This window comes from Crocuta crocuta, unplaced genomic scaffold (genome assembly GCF_008692635.1).
Source record: "Crocuta crocuta isolate KB4526 unplaced genomic scaffold, BGI_CrCroc_1.0 scaffold118, whole genome shotgun sequence".
Lineage (NCBI taxonomy): Eukaryota > Metazoa > Chordata > Mammalia > Carnivora > Hyaenidae > Crocuta > Crocuta crocuta.
This window is the reverse complement of record NW_027551558.1, coordinates 1,873,571-1,891,027: the sequence shown is the minus strand read 5'-3', so window position 1 is coordinate 1,891,027 and position 17,457 is coordinate 1,873,571. Positions and strand designations below refer to the sequence as shown.

General features: G+C 43.5%; 1 protein-coding gene across 1 annotated transcript in view; it reads right to left on the bottom strand.

The window, feature by feature from the left end:
* Positions 1-16,514, bottom strand: part of FHL2 (four and a half LIM domains 2) — a 68,238-nt gene extending 51,724 nt beyond the window's left edge. The window contains exon 1 of the mRNA XM_077749319.1: positions 16,436-16,514. The gene's annotated coding sequence lies outside the window, so the exon portion shown is untranslated. The remainder of the gene's footprint in view (positions 1-16,435) is intronic.
* Positions 16,515-17,457: the final 943 nt, after the last annotated feature.

The window sequence follows — 17,457 nt, the reverse complement described above, 5'->3', positions numbered from 1 at the left end:
GATAATTAGTGATGTTGAGCATCTTCTCATGTGTAAAAGACTCAATTTTGGCCCCAGGAGGGAGAAAATACCTTGCAAGTTTGGGATGCTGTCTTGTGGGTAAAACATAGGCATTGGACCAATATGCAGTATGTGGCGCTTTCTCACCATTGGCCAAAATACATACATTTAAGGATGAGAATAAGGGTGTCACATCTTGTGATTAGAACTAATGCCTGAAGGGCAGCAGAATAGGCCACTCAAAATATCCCACTTTGGTATAAGGATTATTTTAAGCTAAAATGCTAAAGGCACTTGAAAACAGCAGGTGCAAGAATGCTGTCAACTGTTTTCTTCCTGAAAGCAGGAGATGTATTCCCATGTGAAAGACGTCCCCCCTGTGCCAGGAGGAAAGAAATATTCTCATCACTGGAAGGGGAGTTGAGGGAGAGAAAATCTATTCAAACAGACCTTGTCAAAATGCCTCTTATCTTCCTTTCAGTTCCCTGTATATTCTGTTACTTTTTCACAATTGCCTCTTTTTGTGCCACCTGGCACAGAAACATATGCCCAGCACCACTCTGGGTATTTGTTGTCCTGTGGAGGCTCCCATGTACATGTAAGAATCTGTGTGCTTCGCTCTTATTAATTTTATTATGTCAGTTTAAGTCTCAGATGTACCTGAAGACCCTTCCAGGTAGAGATAAAGTTTAGCCTCCCTGACAGGAGCTGCCATCTTGATTCCTGCTAAGTTACAAGAGTCCCTCTGCTTTTGTGCTCAAAAGTCCACACAGTGAACAAGTGTGAAGAAAATAGTTTTGACTTTGCAAATCGCTTGTGGGTTTTTTTTGTTTGTTTGTTTTTGTTTTTGTTTTTGCAAACCCTTTGAAAGGGATATAGGGGGCAGGAACCACACACTGAGAACCACTGAACTAAACCACTGTATGTTGGGCAGTTATTATGTTTTGTCATAGAGGTGGGGGTGGAATAATTTCAATCATCCAAGTGGATGGTGGAGATTTATAGCCAGCATGTATAGCTCATGTCTCACATCTGTTCTTAGTTTGGACTCTGCAAACAGCCATGGAAGGCTGCTCAAGGTTCAGCTGGGCTGAATGAGCTGACTTCCTGAATCCATGGCCTTCTAGTGTGATGCTCTGATAGCCAGACAGGTGAGCAACAGAGCGAGCTGTCTGGACCATAGGGCTACATCCTGATAGAAACCACTCATTTTCTTCTAACTGAAAATAAGCTATAGAGATCCATGGGTTAAACAACACCAACAAGAACCAAGAGAGCAATATGATCAGATGGTCAGGTAGGTCTGAGTTGCAAGTATCAAGAAAATTGGGTCCATAAAATGAGATATTGTAATGTGTTATTTTTTGAAAGCTGTCTCAGTTCTGCCACTCACCATATTTTTGAGTATAACTGTGACTGAGGTTTGTGTCAATGTGTAGTGTGCTGTGTCTTGTTTAAGGATTCATCTCTCAAAACAAAAATAAAATAATAGACTACTCGTTGTGAGAATAGAATAGAATAGAATAGAATAGAATAGAACCGAACCAAACCGAAGTGAATAGAATTCAGTTGAGTGGCTGACTCTTGACTTTGTCTCAGGTCATAATCCCAGGGCCATGGGATCAAGCTCCATGTCGGGATCTGTGCTGAGCATGGAGCCTGATTCAGATTCTCTCTGCCCTTCTCCCCTGCGTGCGTGCACACACTCTCTCTCAAAAATAAAAAATAAAATAAAATGAAGTAAAACAAAAGGACTCATCTCTCTATGAAGTGTATTTATACATGTAATTCCTTGGTATGCATGTCTCTGGGTATTTTGTTCCTTAGTTTAATGCATGCCTATAACCTATAAAGGAGACTATTCTGTACCTGACATGTGGATCTGCAGAAAGCTGTATACTCCAGGCTTCCTGGATGTGTCCAGTGGGGGGTGGAGGGGTGCATTGGGCCAGGTTTCAGAAGAGAATGCCGTATCTTCTGAGAGAGTTACCACCAGACTCCCATGAATTAGTTTGCTAGGATTGTAGGAACAAAATGTCACAAGTCATGGAACTGGGGGCATGAACCACAGAAGCTTAGTGTCTCACAATTCTAGAGGCTGGAAGTCCAGGTTCAAAGGGCTGATAGGGTGAGGTCTTTCTGAGAACTCTGAGGGAGAATCTGTCCCTTGCCTCTCACTTGATTTCTGGTGCTTTGCTGGCAATCTTTGGCGTTCCTTGGTGTGTGGGCACATTGCCTTGATTTCCATCTTTGTGCTCACATGGCATTCTCTGTGTGTGTGTTTGTGTGTCCAAATGTGTCTTTTTTCTTTTTTTATAAGGACACCAGTCATATTTGATAAGGACCCTCCCCAAAGTTATCTAATCACACCTGCAACAAACATATTCCCAAACAAGGTCATATTATTCTAAGATACAGTGGATTAGGACTTTGACACAAGAATTCTGGAGGGACATGATTCAAGTGATGATGCCTCTACTAATAAGAGGAGCAAACTGCTCACAACTAATTGTAACCTGAGGAAGAATCACAGGGACTTGGGCAGAAAGAGGGATGGCCAAGGAAGAACTAGGTGGCAGGGTTTGGGAGAAAAGGGAAAGGCATGTCTCTCTCAGAGATGTCAAGTCACTCAGCTGCAAGGGTTCGATCCACACCCATGGATGGGGCCCTTGGAGGTGTTCAGAGCCCATGGTGGCCCAGTGGCCTGGTGGCCCTGTGTTATGCATAGGTCAGCCCCATGGGAGTGTTGTGGATTCTGGTTACATTGCATGTGGTCTGGGCTCCATTGATGAACAAAGCTCTCAAGTGAGAATAAAGTGAACGTAGTCGCTGCCCCAGAGCTAACAGCTTGGGACAATGGCCAGCTTCATGTGGAGTCCTAGGACAGAGTCCTCATAAATTTGATTTGGTTCCTGTGAGCTGGGGCTTCATGGTGGTATTTTGTTCTCCTTGAGGTTATTGGCTGGGGCTTAAGAAGGAGGAGACCAGAGATCTGCATGCCTGGTCACTGGGTGCTGTGTATTGGGTGAGAGTATTCACAATGACTTCACAGAAAGCCGGTGCTTCTGAGCCGCAAGACAAATGTATCCACTCCTCATTACACAGATACGACACTGTTAAATCAAGGCACACCTACCATGCAGGAGGCACGGCTCCGTGCTGGCCTCATAAATCACAGTTCCTGCCATTAGGGACTCAGCGTGCTAGGATCTAATTTTCCAGATTTGTTTCTTTGATTTAATGAAAAATACATTTCTATTTCCTCACCACACTATTTTTACATTTGGACCAGAGTTAGGTACTCAATCTTCTTCTTCCCCTCAGCTTTCCACGTCTCTTGGAGTCCTTGGACCCTGAGTGAGGGTCGGCCAGAGGACCTGCCCCAGTGCAGAGAGGCAGTGGAGGACTGTCTTTCCTAGTATACACACAGGTCCTTGAACCCTGTGCCGGCCCAGCAGCGATCCAGGCCATGATGGGGATCGAAAAGGAAAGGTGATAGTAAGAAATAACTGCTGTGGCTTAAAGTCATGTTGGTATGCTCCTATTTGGGAGTTGTTTGCCTTCTTAACTTTGGGTTTTTCAGATACTCGTGTCATTGCTGAGAAAAACAAGGAGTCCTATGAACTATAACTGATTCCTGGCTTTCCAAAGTCAGTGGCCAGATGGGTGTGGAGATGAGCGTCATGTACAGACCTGTGCTTGGGGATTGCCTGGGGGCACAGAGTAGATGGCTAGTTGGTGCTTCTCAGATAAGATAAAGCTACCGAGGAAGTAGAACTGTCACGGGAACAATGAGTCATCTACAAAGACAAGCATGGTTTGTTTGTGTCTTTTTTGAATTATAGTTTCCTCATGATTTGATTTACTTTTTTTTTATTATAAGATTGTAACTCTAGATTAGACATGAATCTACAGATGGAACCTTAAGCCACTTAAAAACATCAGGACTACTAAAATAAATTTTCTGCCAATTTTTTCTTGTCCTGACAGATGTGACTTATCTTTGACAACCTAATGACCCAGATGAAAGAAATCTCAGTGAAATGAAATATGGTCTGCAGTTTGATATGGCCACCAGATTACATCTTCAGCTCGGTGTTTGTGTCCTCTGTATTTGATTGGTTGACTGACTGAGAAGACAACCGTCTAGATCAGTTGTACCATGGGTTGCCAGGGCTAAGATACCAAAACCATTCTAAAATGACTATTTTTCATTTGGATTTTTCTCAGTAGATGCCATGTGTCCCAGACAACTAGGAAACCAGAGTAAAGGTTTCAGTCAACTCTCAACTTCTTGCCTTTTCCTGCAGCTGGGATGACACGGGAAAGCAACAAGTTGGCCTGTAGGCTGACACAGGTTGGGGACAGGGTGAGGGCCGTGTTCTGGGCCAGACTCACACAGTGGTGTCAGGCGGCCCTAAGATCTCTCTTCCCCTTCTATCTCTAATCTCTGCCCACAGAGGAATGGAGATTTTTCTGTATTCTGCCACTGTATGCAGGTAGCTGGTGGTACCCAGCTGTTGAGAAGGGCCGAGAGAGCAACCCGGGGCAACTTTTAAATGACTGGAAATCGTAGCCTGACTTTCAGTTCTTTGAGAAGCCACTTGAGGATTTCCAAAGCAAATGTCATAACCTCTAAAAATAGCCTTTTACAAATATAATTGTCTGCATTTTAGAGGAGAAGAGATTGTGGTACAGAAAGAGGAAGTACTTGCTTTAGACCTCAGCTGAATCCACCCCATTTTTGCAGCAGGAAGGCCATTTATCTGACATCCTGCCCATCTGTTGGAAAGATGTCTGCTCCCTCCTCCGCGGCATTATAATGGCCACACCTCTTTATCCTTGGGGCTGCTTTTTCCTAGTGGATGCAAGATTTTACCATCTGCATTTGTCAAAGTGCTCCGGGCTTTTGGAAACAGGCGTTCTTTGCTCCCATAAGGAAGAGAGAAGAGAAAACATGTCCAACTTTCTGAAAGGCAACATGCTTTCTGTCTTGGCTACTTACTGTCATCCCCAACCCCAGCCAAAAAAAGTCACTATTCATTTATGATGCACAAAAGCAATTGCATATAAGTTACCTTAACCAAGAGACAGAGTTCCATAATTCAAGTCAAAAGTAACCAAAAACAGAATGAAAAACACATGGTAAAGAATGGAAACAGGGTGTCTATTAAAATACCTTTGCAGTTTGCTTAATCTTCCTTCAGACATCCTGCCTAGGGTGGCTCCCTTCTTCTCTCCCCCAACATCCCCTCAACCCCCTTGCCCTAGCCAGCAGTCCTGAAAAGCAGCCTTTGATGTGGGGGTAACCACTTAACTACCACCCAACCCCTTCTGCCAAATTACAGGAATCGGCTGGAAACCCGGTGCTTGCTGCAGACACCCTGAAACAACGCACAAGGGGCCAGGGCCTCAGGCTATGATTTGTTTTACATTTTCCGTGGCACAGAAGGGAGGTGAATTAGAACACACTACATGAACAATCTGCACTTCCACACTTAGACACAGAGAGGGCAGGGGAAGGAGACCGTCCAGAAGTGTGGAGTTCCTGACGATTAGCCATGTTTGGCTTTTTTTTTTTTGGAAGCTTCTCAGAGATTTCTACTCACGTTTCCCTTTCACTCTTTGGTGAAGGCACTGGATTCTGTTTTCATTTTTTTCCCCCACAAAGACTCCCATTTGTACAAATGATCAGGTAGGATACCATTTCATTGGTTCTAGCCTAAAGGGGCAAGGAGCCATCTGCCTAGAGAAGGGCGGCTGAGGGGCGTATAGGAGGAAGCGAGGTGTCTCCCCATTGTTAGGGTCCAGGAGAAAGGAGAAAAGAAATCTGCAAATAACAGTTTATAGCAGTGAATCTCCAACACTTTGACAGCAACTCGCACTAGGAAGTGCATTTTTAAGTCACAACCATATCACATAGCCCCACACACAGCCCTGAAAAAACATTGTCACGAAATAGTTCTTCTTACAATGAGAGACATAATCTGTTCTTTTTAATTCGTTAAAAAAATCTGGTAAACGTTATGTTATTTTTAGAAATATGCAGGACTCAAGCCATTAAATACATTTTATGGCTCGCTGTGAAATTATGAAAAGGACCCTTCATTTGAACAGCCCTCATTTAGGGCAGACTCAGGCAACGGAGAGTTTTGAATTCATGGTTCCCACATGAACTCGTGGAGTGACAGCGGAGAAGAAAAGCACCCGATTTAGGAACATGTCCTAAAGGGAAATCAAGCTGTGAGGGGGGGGGTCTGCAGCTCTCAAATGTCAATCATCTCTTGAAGAAAGGCACACATGTGATTCTAACTCTGTGGCCAGTACCCTAGCACCTTAAAAGAAATCCTGCTTCTTCTAAGTTTCTTATCTACCTGGTGAAAGTAATAAAAATGTCTGTGGTTTCAGGAAGCTTGTGAGCATTGAATAATCCCTCTACACAGTTAATTTTCCAGCAAAGGCAGCTCCCCAGGAACCTCGGTGCATGGGAATGAAGCCTGGAGCTCAGGGACTGGATTGCCAGTTATACCTGTTGGCCTGGTGTACTTACTAAAAGCACTCTCTTTCCCTTTCAGAGCACCCCGTTTGTACCATAAATTCTATGGTCACGCTAGCATGGAAATTAAGGAAATATGTCTATAGCACACAATCTATATTATTATTATTGCTTGGCCACAAAAACATATAGCCCATGTGTTTATTCACCCCTGATTTCTAATCTATGATGTATACTTAAAGGCAAGTGTTAGAATAATGCAAATGGGTTCCTGTTTCTAAAATTCAAGGTCATGGTAAGTCATGGATGTCATGGAGACAGAAGCCTCCTTACAGTCTTTACCCCAGCTCTTCCTACCTGGAGGCAGAGAGCGCTTTCCACTGTGGCAGTTCCTGAGCCATCCTCAAGTGGAAGGGGAATATGTGTATATTTAAGGACAGCCCTGTGCCACTCAAGGTGAAGTCGGGATATAGTTCAATTGGCACAGATTTGGTGGGAGTCAAGGGCTTGCCGAGCTGTGGATACCCCAACTTCCCCAAACTGCAGTCCCTTCCCAGCTTCTGCTCTCCTCCTGCAATCCCACTTCTTCTGCACCCACGTAAGGCTTCTGCCTTATTTCCCACTCCTTGGTGGAGCAGGGCTCTTTCCAGACCCTGAGAGGTTGAAACTATCATGGCCGCCAGCCCCGTGTGGAGGCCTGCTACCACCTCATGGGGCTGACACATAGTCTCACTGGCCCAGTCCCTTTGTTTCTGGTGCATCAGACCACTCTACAGCTTGCTGACATTCCCACAGTCCTTGTTGTTGAGACCTGGGCCACCTCCCTGTCCCAAGTCACCTGAATCCCTGGGCTGTCTGTGCCTCACTGGAGCACCCTGAGCTAGGTTGCCCCAGACTGTCCCACCATCTATGGGGTGTCAATGGGCTCTTCCTGGTCTGCTCTCTTACCATGGGGCATCCTGGCTCCAGCCCACCCTGGACTTCCTGGACCCCTCACTCCCATGGGGGAGCTTGGCCTGTCTCCAATCAAGGCTTTCATTTCCACTTCACCACCACTTTTACCAAATGTCTGTGGTTTCTTGAGCGTCAATAGTATTTTTGAGGATGAGACAAGACTGATTATCTGTTAAATGACTGTTAACTGTTAACTGTGAGTGTTTGGCATCCCATATTATAAGGGAGCAGGGCAGAAAGGGGCAAACCTTTCTGTTTAATGTCATATACAAAATTCAAATCTGGGATCCAAGCTTTCCTTTTTCCGTTCATTACAGCAAAGGAAAAGAGATTTACTAAATACCAAAGGGCTTGCTGTGTAATACAGAAGTGTAGTGGTTAAGAAATTGGCTGGGACTCAAATCCCGGGTCTTTCTCTGTGTAACTGATAGGCAGAATAATGGCTTCCCAAAGCCGTTCATGTCCTCATGTCCACAGCTTATGAAGGGGTTTTGCAAAGGTGATTAAGCAAAGGGTTTTGAGATGGGGAGATCATCTTGGACTATCCAACTGGGCCCCGTGTAGAAGGGTCCTTATAAGGGGAAGAGGAAGCAGGAGAGTCAGAATCAAGAGAGATTGGAGATGTTACAGTTTGGCTTTGAAGGTGGAGCCAAAGAATGCAGGAAGTCTCTAGAAGCTGGAAGAGATGATTCTCCTCTAGATTCTTCTCTAGAGCCTCCAGAAGGAGCCCAGCCCTGCAGAAACCCTGATTTTAGCCCACTGAGTCCCTGTCAGCCTCCTGACCTCCAGAACTGTGAGATCCTAAATTTGCATTGCGTTCAGACAATAAACATAGGGAAATTTGTTACAGCAGCAATAAGAAACTCATACAGCAACTACATCTGCACAGCTAAGGTACCTCTCTGGATTCCTGTCTGTTTCTTCATCTGTAAACTGGGATGATAACAATGCCTATACCCCATGACTGCTGTGAAGATAGGACAACATGAAGCAAGTCAAATGCACAGTCTGCTCCCTGGCACATGGTGTGAGCTCACTTAATGATCGCCGTTATTACTATTATTGCCTTGTTTAAGCCTTACAGGGACTTTAAGAAGTTATGGCTATCATCCCCATGTTTCAAGTGGGTTTCTGGGAAGTTGAAGTCTTGCCTGAGCACCTTGTAAGTGTCAGAGTTGAAATCCTAGCACTCTTCAGTACCTCTTTCTTCCCTTTACAAAATGCAAGTGTACTGGGAGTTTTTGAAAGGACATTTAAATTGTGGACCTGGAGTACTAGACGTAGGCCCTAATATGAGCACTTTGCGATGGCCAAGGGCATATGAATTACAGTGAAAGGGATTCTAAGAATTCATAAATATATAAAAATGTTATCTGATCCTCCATCTTTCAACCCACACTTATGTAGCACCTACCATGCCCCGCTTGCTGTTGTAGGTGATGGGGATACCTCAGTGAACACAACTGATACTCTCTGCTTTAATTGGAACTCACATCTTAATAGGGGAGAGATAGACACCAATACACATGTCACTTTTGTGTGTGTATGTGTGTGAGATAATAAGAGCTTTGAAAAAAAAAGAAAGAAATCAGGGTAAGGAGAAAATCAGGGCAGGGAGCTGGAGAGTGACAAAGAGTATAATTTTGAATGGTATGCCCAAGGATGGTGCTTAGATGTGGTGGGAAGGAGATATGTGATTTTCTTGAAGGAGAGCCTGATGGATTAGGGGCACCAGCAAGTGCAAAGGCCTGGGGGCAGGGTAACTAACTACTTGGCCCAGTTGGGAAAAGGCAGTATGACTGGAGCACCCTTGATGGAGGGGGAAAAGGAAGGAGATGAGGTCAGATTTCAGAGCCTAGATCATGTGGGGCTCTGTAGGTTACATAGCATTAGGATTTTATTTTGATTTGGGAAGCCATTGGAGGGTTTATGAGACACAGTCTGATTTAAGTTACAAATAAGGTAACAAATTTTGAAAGGAGACTTGTGGTTCAGGTGAGCTCATGATTGCCTCTGGAGCTGCCTTAGCTGTTCCTGCCTGAGGCTGGCGGAGGTTTGAAGATGTTCCCCAGGACCCAGTGAGGTGTTGTGTATAAAAGTAGAAACAGCCCAGGGCAGGGTGCCAGGATCCTGCTAGAGCAAATTCACAGCCAGACTGGACGATTGGCTACTGCAGCTTCTTAACAACAAGGCAGAAGGGTCTATCCATTCTATCCGAATTTCATTATTTCAAAGATTGTTGAACATGCCACTATGAATTTCCAAACCTTCTGACGTATTGAGAATTCTATTTTAATTAGAAGATCCTCAGCCTGCCCTTCTTGCTACCCTCAGCGTTTTTCCATCTGAGAGTCTATTAGACATGGCATTTCGGTCGTGAGTATTTCTCCTCTCACTTGGATGATTGCCCATGCTGGTTAATTCGAGTGACAACACGTTTGCAACTGTTCATTGGAGTTTTGCCTTTTCAATTTGCAGGAGTAGACAGAGGGGTGCGTCAAAGGAGTTTGTCTTAGGCACTTACAATACTGCTTGGCTTTCTTTACATTGCATACACGTTATTCTATTTTCTCGGAACCTAACTGATTGGAAAGTCTTGTTGACGTAGGGACCAGAAGGGCATAATATTTAGTTAATCATTCGCTGTAATTAGAGGTAGGGCCATGAAATAAGGAGGCTATTTCTCACCTGCTTTTTTGTTTACTAAAATATATTTGGAGAGAGCAAAATTGTTTCCTGATGAATTTATACAGCATCTCCAATCCTCGTTCCCTTCCTTCAACAGCCCCCAGGACTTACACATATACATACACCACACCACACAGTTAAACACATGCACCACACACCACACACTTGCACGCACACATCACACATACCACAGATGCGCACACACCACACACACATGCACACACCACACATTTACACACACACACACACAGACACACCACATTGACTTGGTGAATACAAACTTCCAAGTCAAAGAATTTACTCCTCCAGGATATCATCAAATACTAGTGTTTATTGCCCAATGAAAATTCCACTTAAAGAGGCATTATTATGATCATTAATTATGTCTTTGTTCTGTGTATCAAGGATGGAAAAGGAATATCAAACCTCTTTCCAAGCCAGTATTACAGAGGGGGAAAGTACTAGCTAATAAGGAAAGCTTCTGGCTCCTTCCTACACATCTTAACACTTCTTACTCCTGAATTACATATAATTTAGTTCAGCAAATATTTTTTAGGCAGCTGCTGTGTACAAGGCACTGTGCTAGCTTCTTTCATGGGTATGACTAAGAAGATTAACACTCTTCGCATGCTCTTGAGAAAGGGCTAAAAATAAAGGAAGAATTGAAAACAGAAGCATAAAGGGTAGGTGGAAAGCCCTCACCCACTTTTAAGGTGAGGTTCTTTCTCCATTATAGAGACTTTTCCAGCAATCTCTGGTCGGATTCCTGTCAGCCCTGGCCCCGTACTACCTGGGTTCACCTCCCAGCTTCCCCACCTACTGGTTCTGAGCACCTTACTCTTCAGCGCCTGGCTGTCCTCATCTACATGCTGGGAAACCAGGAGTGCTCTTGACAGAGCTGCTGTGAAGATCACATGAGCGTGTGTGTGTGTGTGTGTGTGTGTGTGTGTGTACACAGGTGTGGCGCTGACAACAGTGCTGGCATGTAGCAAACACTCACAGCCAGTCAGCAGCTATCACCTCTCTAGCCCAGAGCTTCATTCTGTTTTACGTTTGGAATTCAAACCAGTCCCAGTTCAGATTCGTTACAGAGTTTACTTTTCTCTTTTACTTTGGGGAGCCAACGTACCTCTTCATTTCCTCTTACAGAATGTTGGTTTTTAGAAGTGTACGAAGAGAAGAGCCACCCCTGTCCCTAAGCTACCCCTCCCTGCCCAACACACACACTTTAGCTCATCTTTTCCCCGTAGGACACACCCTTCATTCTGGGCAAATCCCATTTACTTCCATCTCCATACTGTTCACATTCTTCCCCACCTGTCTCTGCCTTTTGTAATTCCTTACTTCTTCTAGGCCCCATACCTCTGTTGGTGTAAACTTTACCCGCTTATGTCCTTCCTGTAGGAACATTGCCTACTGTTTTGACAGTGTATGAAAGTGCCTTTCAAACCACTCTATTCATTGCATATGACCTTAAGATCGCTCTTTTGTTATTCTAATGCCAATTAGACTACCAGGGCCTTGAAGCCAGAGGAGGTTAAACTTGGTTGCAACTTCTGCAGTGGATAACACTCTTCTAAACCAGTTTCTTTATCTAAAAAATAGGAATAGTAATTATAATAATGCCTGTAGGGTGGCTGGGAATGTGAAATGTGCTAATACTAGTACCCAGATACAGCAATCATTCAATACACTATAGCTATAGTTTTCTAAAAGGCTGGCCCTTCTAGTTGTTAGTTATACTTTTTATCATTGCCAGTAATCATTCAAGTGCTTTATATTTGCTAAGAATTTTGCAATTATAAAAATCTCCCATGATTAGTCTTAGTGTAGGAATTTAGCAAATTATGTTAAATGTAGTGAAAATATAAAATTGCTAGTAAAGTTATCCCATAGAAACAATAATTTTGTATATTTTTAATGTGTATATACATATTATTACACAGTTAAGATCATATGTTACAAATATAGCTTTGTATTCCAATTTTTAAAAATTTATTTACTTTTGAAAATTTATTTTCAATGACTATATACATTCCATACAATGGCTCTATCACTTTTGAGCCATTTTTTGAGCCTACTCTACTCTTTTCCTTTCTAATTAATTACTTTATTTTGAGAGAGAGAGAGAGAGAATGCGTGCACACATGAGCAGGGGAGGGGCAGAGACAGAGGGAGACTGAGAATCCCAGGCAGGCTCCACAATGTCACTGCAGAGCCTGATGTGGGGCTCAAACTCATGGACGTCGAGACCATGACCTGAGCCAAAATCAAGAGCTGGATGCTTACTGGACCGAGCCACCCAGGTGCCCCTATACATATCTTCTTAATAAAACACATGGAGCATATTTTATGAGTCGTTGGCTTGGTATGGTTTCATTTCAGTTTAACTTTTCAGTATTACATTTTAACTGTAACAAAAGTCTTCTGTTAAAAATGAATTTTTATTTCTCTTCTCTCTCTCAAAAATTTATCTTTTAAATTCAACAAGGCTCCAAATTGTAAAAATGTACTTAAAAGTTAAGATTGATTTTTTTAATGTTTATTTAGTTTTTGAGAGAGAGAGAGAGCGGGAGAGAGAGTGAGCAAAAGAGCAAGCAAGTGGGGGAGGGGCAGAGAGAGAGGGAGACAGAATTTGAAGCAGGTTCCAGGCTCTGAGCTATCAGCATAGAGCCCAGAGCTGGGATCGAACTCACAGACAGCGAGATCATGACCTGAGCCAAAGTCGGACGCTTAATCAACTGAGCCACCCAGGTGCCTCTAAATTGATGTTTACAAGCTTACACTTAAAAATAATTAATGATAGGGGCGCCTGTGTGGCTCAGTCGGTTAAACGTCCGACTTCGGCTCAGGTCAGATCTTGCACTTCGTGGGTTCAAGCCCCGCATCGGGCTCTGTGCTGACAGCCAGCTCAGAGCCTGGAGCCTGTTTCAGAGTCTGTGTCTCCCTCTCTCTCTGATCCTCCCCTGCTCACACTGTCTTTCTCTCTGTCTCTCAGAAATAAATAAAACATTTAAAAATTAAAAAAAAAATAATAATGATATTTATGAAATACATCTGTCAAATATCAAATTGGGAAGCACTTATGTTACTTCCTTTCTATTTTTCATCCTCATTTTGGTATATTGGAGACTAAAAGATGAAAGGCTGATGCATCAGTGATAATGAAAAATATCAGTGAATTAAGCTTTTGAGGGTCATACAGATCAAGGCACAAGATGGTCGAGTGATTTTTAGTAGTCAGTAGGTTGCATTAATAGTGTAGAAATGAGCAGATTGTACTTTAAAAAAATTTGTTTAACGTTTATTTTTGAGAGACAGAGACATAGAGCCTGAGTGGGGGAGGAATAGATAGAGAGGGAGACACAGAATCTGAAGCAGGCTCCAAGCTCTGGTTCATCCGTATAGAGCCCAACGCAGGGCTCGAAGTCACGAACTGCAAGATCACCACCTGAACTGAAGTCAGACACTTAATCGACAGAGCTACCCAGGAGCCTGCAGATTATACTTTACAATTAGTTATATTCTGATAAAAATTGCTTATCTAAAGCTCAGTTTATGTTTCTTTACTTCCCATCATTATTATTGCCAGCTATTATGGGTATTTGAATATTCTAGCTAAAGGAAAGAAGTTGCAATGTCATGTAAAGATCACCAATTTTTTAAGAATTAAAGTTTGAATACATAGTAAAAGGACGTTAATCTTAAACTGAACAAAAGTTGGTGAGCAAATATTCTGATAATATATATTTTTCTTAATTATAATTTATGTTTCCCTGTGTAATTTGTTGTTTTCAGATGCATCTTAAAATATATCAATCTGGGCAACATAGTTGAGAAATTTTTTCCTTTTTTGTAAAGCTAGTATTAAATTAATGGTTGGTCTTAAAATCAGGGACTTCTTAGAATCAAGGAATAGTTAAGATAAAAATGAATGTGCTAAGACTACCCATAATTTTTCATTTTCTTCTCTCTGCTTGAATGTATTTTCAACGGTGATCATTTGCACAGTAAGAGAAAACAAAAGAAAATATAAACACTATGAACATAATTTCTTCACTTCTTTCTCTTTTTTTTGTTTTAATTTTTGTTTTAATGTTTTATTTATTTCTGAGAGAGAGAGAGAGAGAGAAAGAGACAGCAGACAGCATGAGCAGGGGAGGATCAGAGAGAGAGGGAGACACAGACTCTGAAACAGGCTCCAGGCTCTGAGCTGGCTGTCAGCACAGAGCCCGATGCAGGGCTTGAACCCACGAACTACAAGATCATGACCTGAGCTGAAGTCGGACGCTTAACCAACTGAGCCACACAGGGGCCCCTTCACTTCCTTCTTCAGTGGTGCTAAAAACAAAACAACAGGCCCCAAATGGAGTCACTTATACTAAATTCCACTTCACCAAACTGAGACTTAAAATTAATCACAATTTCGGTCTCTTCCAGAAATGGAATTGGAGACCAGTCCATCAGGAATCACTTGAGCAACCAGAGGTAAGTCATCTGTCAGATAGACCCCTGCCATTCCCTAAAGAAAAGTAGTCTTGCAATAACCAGTCCACTTTTTTGTCCACTGTAACTTCCTTGTTCCTGCTCCCTTCTGTCTAGAGAAGTCTCCCATTTTGCACAGCTCTTCAGAGCTCCTTTCTACCTGCTGGGTGGGGTGCTGCCTGGTCATGAATCATTGAATAAAACCAACACGATCTTTACAATTTACTCAGTTGAACTTTGTTTTTTGACCGTGGGGAGAAGATGATTTAAACTCAGTTTCTTGGCCACCTATTTTAAATATGAAATCTTTCAGATGCCAGTAGATAGTGTGTAGATCCCTGGGTTAAGAATTTATCAGATTACAGAGAGAAGTATGATATGGCCTAGCCTCAGGGATCTGGAACCAATGGAAAATTCTGGAAGCACTTAATGGGATGATGAAATCTAATAGTGCAAAATGTGTTTAAAGGCAAGCAAGTTTGAGTGAGCAGTCAGGGAATACTTTTAGGGGAAACTGAGCAACTCTTTGTGGAAGTTACACGTTGAAATATTTTCTTTTTTTAAATTTTTTAAAGTTTTTTTAAAAAAAAGTTTATTTATTTTGAGAGAGAAAGAGAGAGAGAGAGAGAGAGAGAGAGGAAATCCCAAGCAGGCTCTATGCTGTCAGCATGGACCCTGACTCAAGGCTCAGTCCCACGAACTGTGAGATCATGTCCTTAGCTGAGATCAAGAGTCAGATCCCTAACCAACTCAGGCCCTCCAGAAATACTTTCTCAGTTTTAGAATAAAGCACCCAAAATGTAATCGTTTGAGTTGATTAGCTGGCTACGTCATTAAAAACTCTTGTAAGATTGCATAGATCTCAAAATGTAATCGATTTGATTAGATCACACCTTGTTATAAACCCAGCAGTAAAAAATTCAAATAGCATTTTTCAAGAAACAAATAGAACGACAAAAGACCTATATAGAGCAAGTATGTGATAAAGTAACATCAGCCAATAACACAAGTGTGAATACTCTCTTTGGACCTTAGAGGTATTAAAAAAAAAAAAAAAACGGACCTGACAATATATTTTTTTAGATTGGACCTGATAAGGTGCCTCGCAAAAATTATGACTATAGGCCATTTGTATGCATGATGCCTGTTATAATACGTCATTTTGTCAGTACTAACATTATTGCCCAATCGGCCCAGCATTACTCGGTACTGCGCACTTGCTCATATCCTGCTCTAGAAATTAGTAAAATATTAATGCATCCCCTTTAAGCACACAACAGCTATCTGTACTTTTGAGCCATCGACCGTTACAAGTCATCTTGTATAAACACACTTTCCAAGGGTAATCAGACTCCTCAGTAATTTGCCTCCTCACCCCGAAACATCCGGAAATTCTGTCAGGGAGAAAAAGCTCCTGGCACTGTGGTTTTCCCCCTCCAGTGTTTATTCTATATATTTTTTTTGTTTTCTTTTTTTCCTCTTAAGAAAAAGCACCTTCTGGTGTTCAAAACTCAGTGTAGTTTCAGATTCCCACTAAGAGAGGGAAAGATGAGCAAAGGGTGCTCTCTGAGTCCTTTATATTCCCCGAGGCACCTGCTATCCACTTGGGGAGGTCAGGTTCCATTCTCTCCCTGCAGCAGGAGCTGGCTGCTGGTGGGACCCAGCTGCTGGTGCCCCCCGGGTCTGTGCTTGGGGTCTGCAAGTCCACAGTGCCAGAGAGCTCCCTCCCAGGGCACGAAGGCTACACGGCTGGCATCGAAGCCTGTACAGACATGGGGAAGGAAGAGTGGCAAGGGAGAGGAGGAAGCTTACCGCTCCTGTGTTCTGCCCTCCAGCCCGACCGAAGGGGACCACGGCAGCGCAGGGCCAACCACCCTGCTGGATTGCCCCAACCGTGCATGCGGCTGCTGGCTAGGTGCCGCCTCTTGTCAGCAGGGCTATAAATAAGGCACTGTCCAGAGCTCAGGAGATAAGGACCCGGCCCCTTGCTCCCGCAAGCCTTTTAAGGTATCCAAATTAAAGGAGCCTCAGCCCCCAGATGGGAAGGGGCTGCCAGCTCCCCATTTGGCCTGCCCATCTCAAGGGCATCCCAGGCCCCGCACATATTCCAGCAATTCAAGGAGCAGTGGAAGGGGAAAACCACAGGGCCGGAAAGGGATCTCACTCTGTCAGAAAAGCAGCAGAGCCTCTGGGCAGGCTGCCTGCGGCTCCATTGCTGGGAGCTCCTCAGATTAGAGGGCTGGCATGGAGGCACAGAAGGGGAAGGAAACTTGCCCCAGGCCACACAGTGCCTCTGTGGCTTGGTGTGGATTTTCAGCGCTGCCTCTTGGAAGGAGCACACGGACCGTCTCCCCTGGCTTCAGGGACATTCTTTTGGGTGAAAAAGATTCTAGGGAAGGCCAGGGGATCATCTTAACACCGGGCATGCGGGACACTAGAAGTGAAGTGCATTTACGGAAGCCCTCTCTCCTCAGCCTCTCTGCACATGCGTGGTTAGGAGGGATGCTTGGGCCGCAAACCACTTTCTTTATAGAGTTGTTATAGAGCTTTTTAGAACCATATGCTAGAAGAGGAGAGAGAAGACCCACTGGGGGATCACCAGTTCCTGAGTTACCCCTGAATTTCTTTTTTCTGGAAGGTGTTTCATCCATGGGGGGGGGGGGGCATGGAGAGAAGGACAGCCAGGGTCAGCTATTTGGCAACTGCGATCTGCGTTACCACGGCGGTTCCACATCTGGGAATTTATCCTGAGGAAAGGATCATGGATGTGGACAGAGATACACCTGCAGGGACCTTTCTTGGGGTCTTTTAATAACTGGGGAAAGTTGGAAACA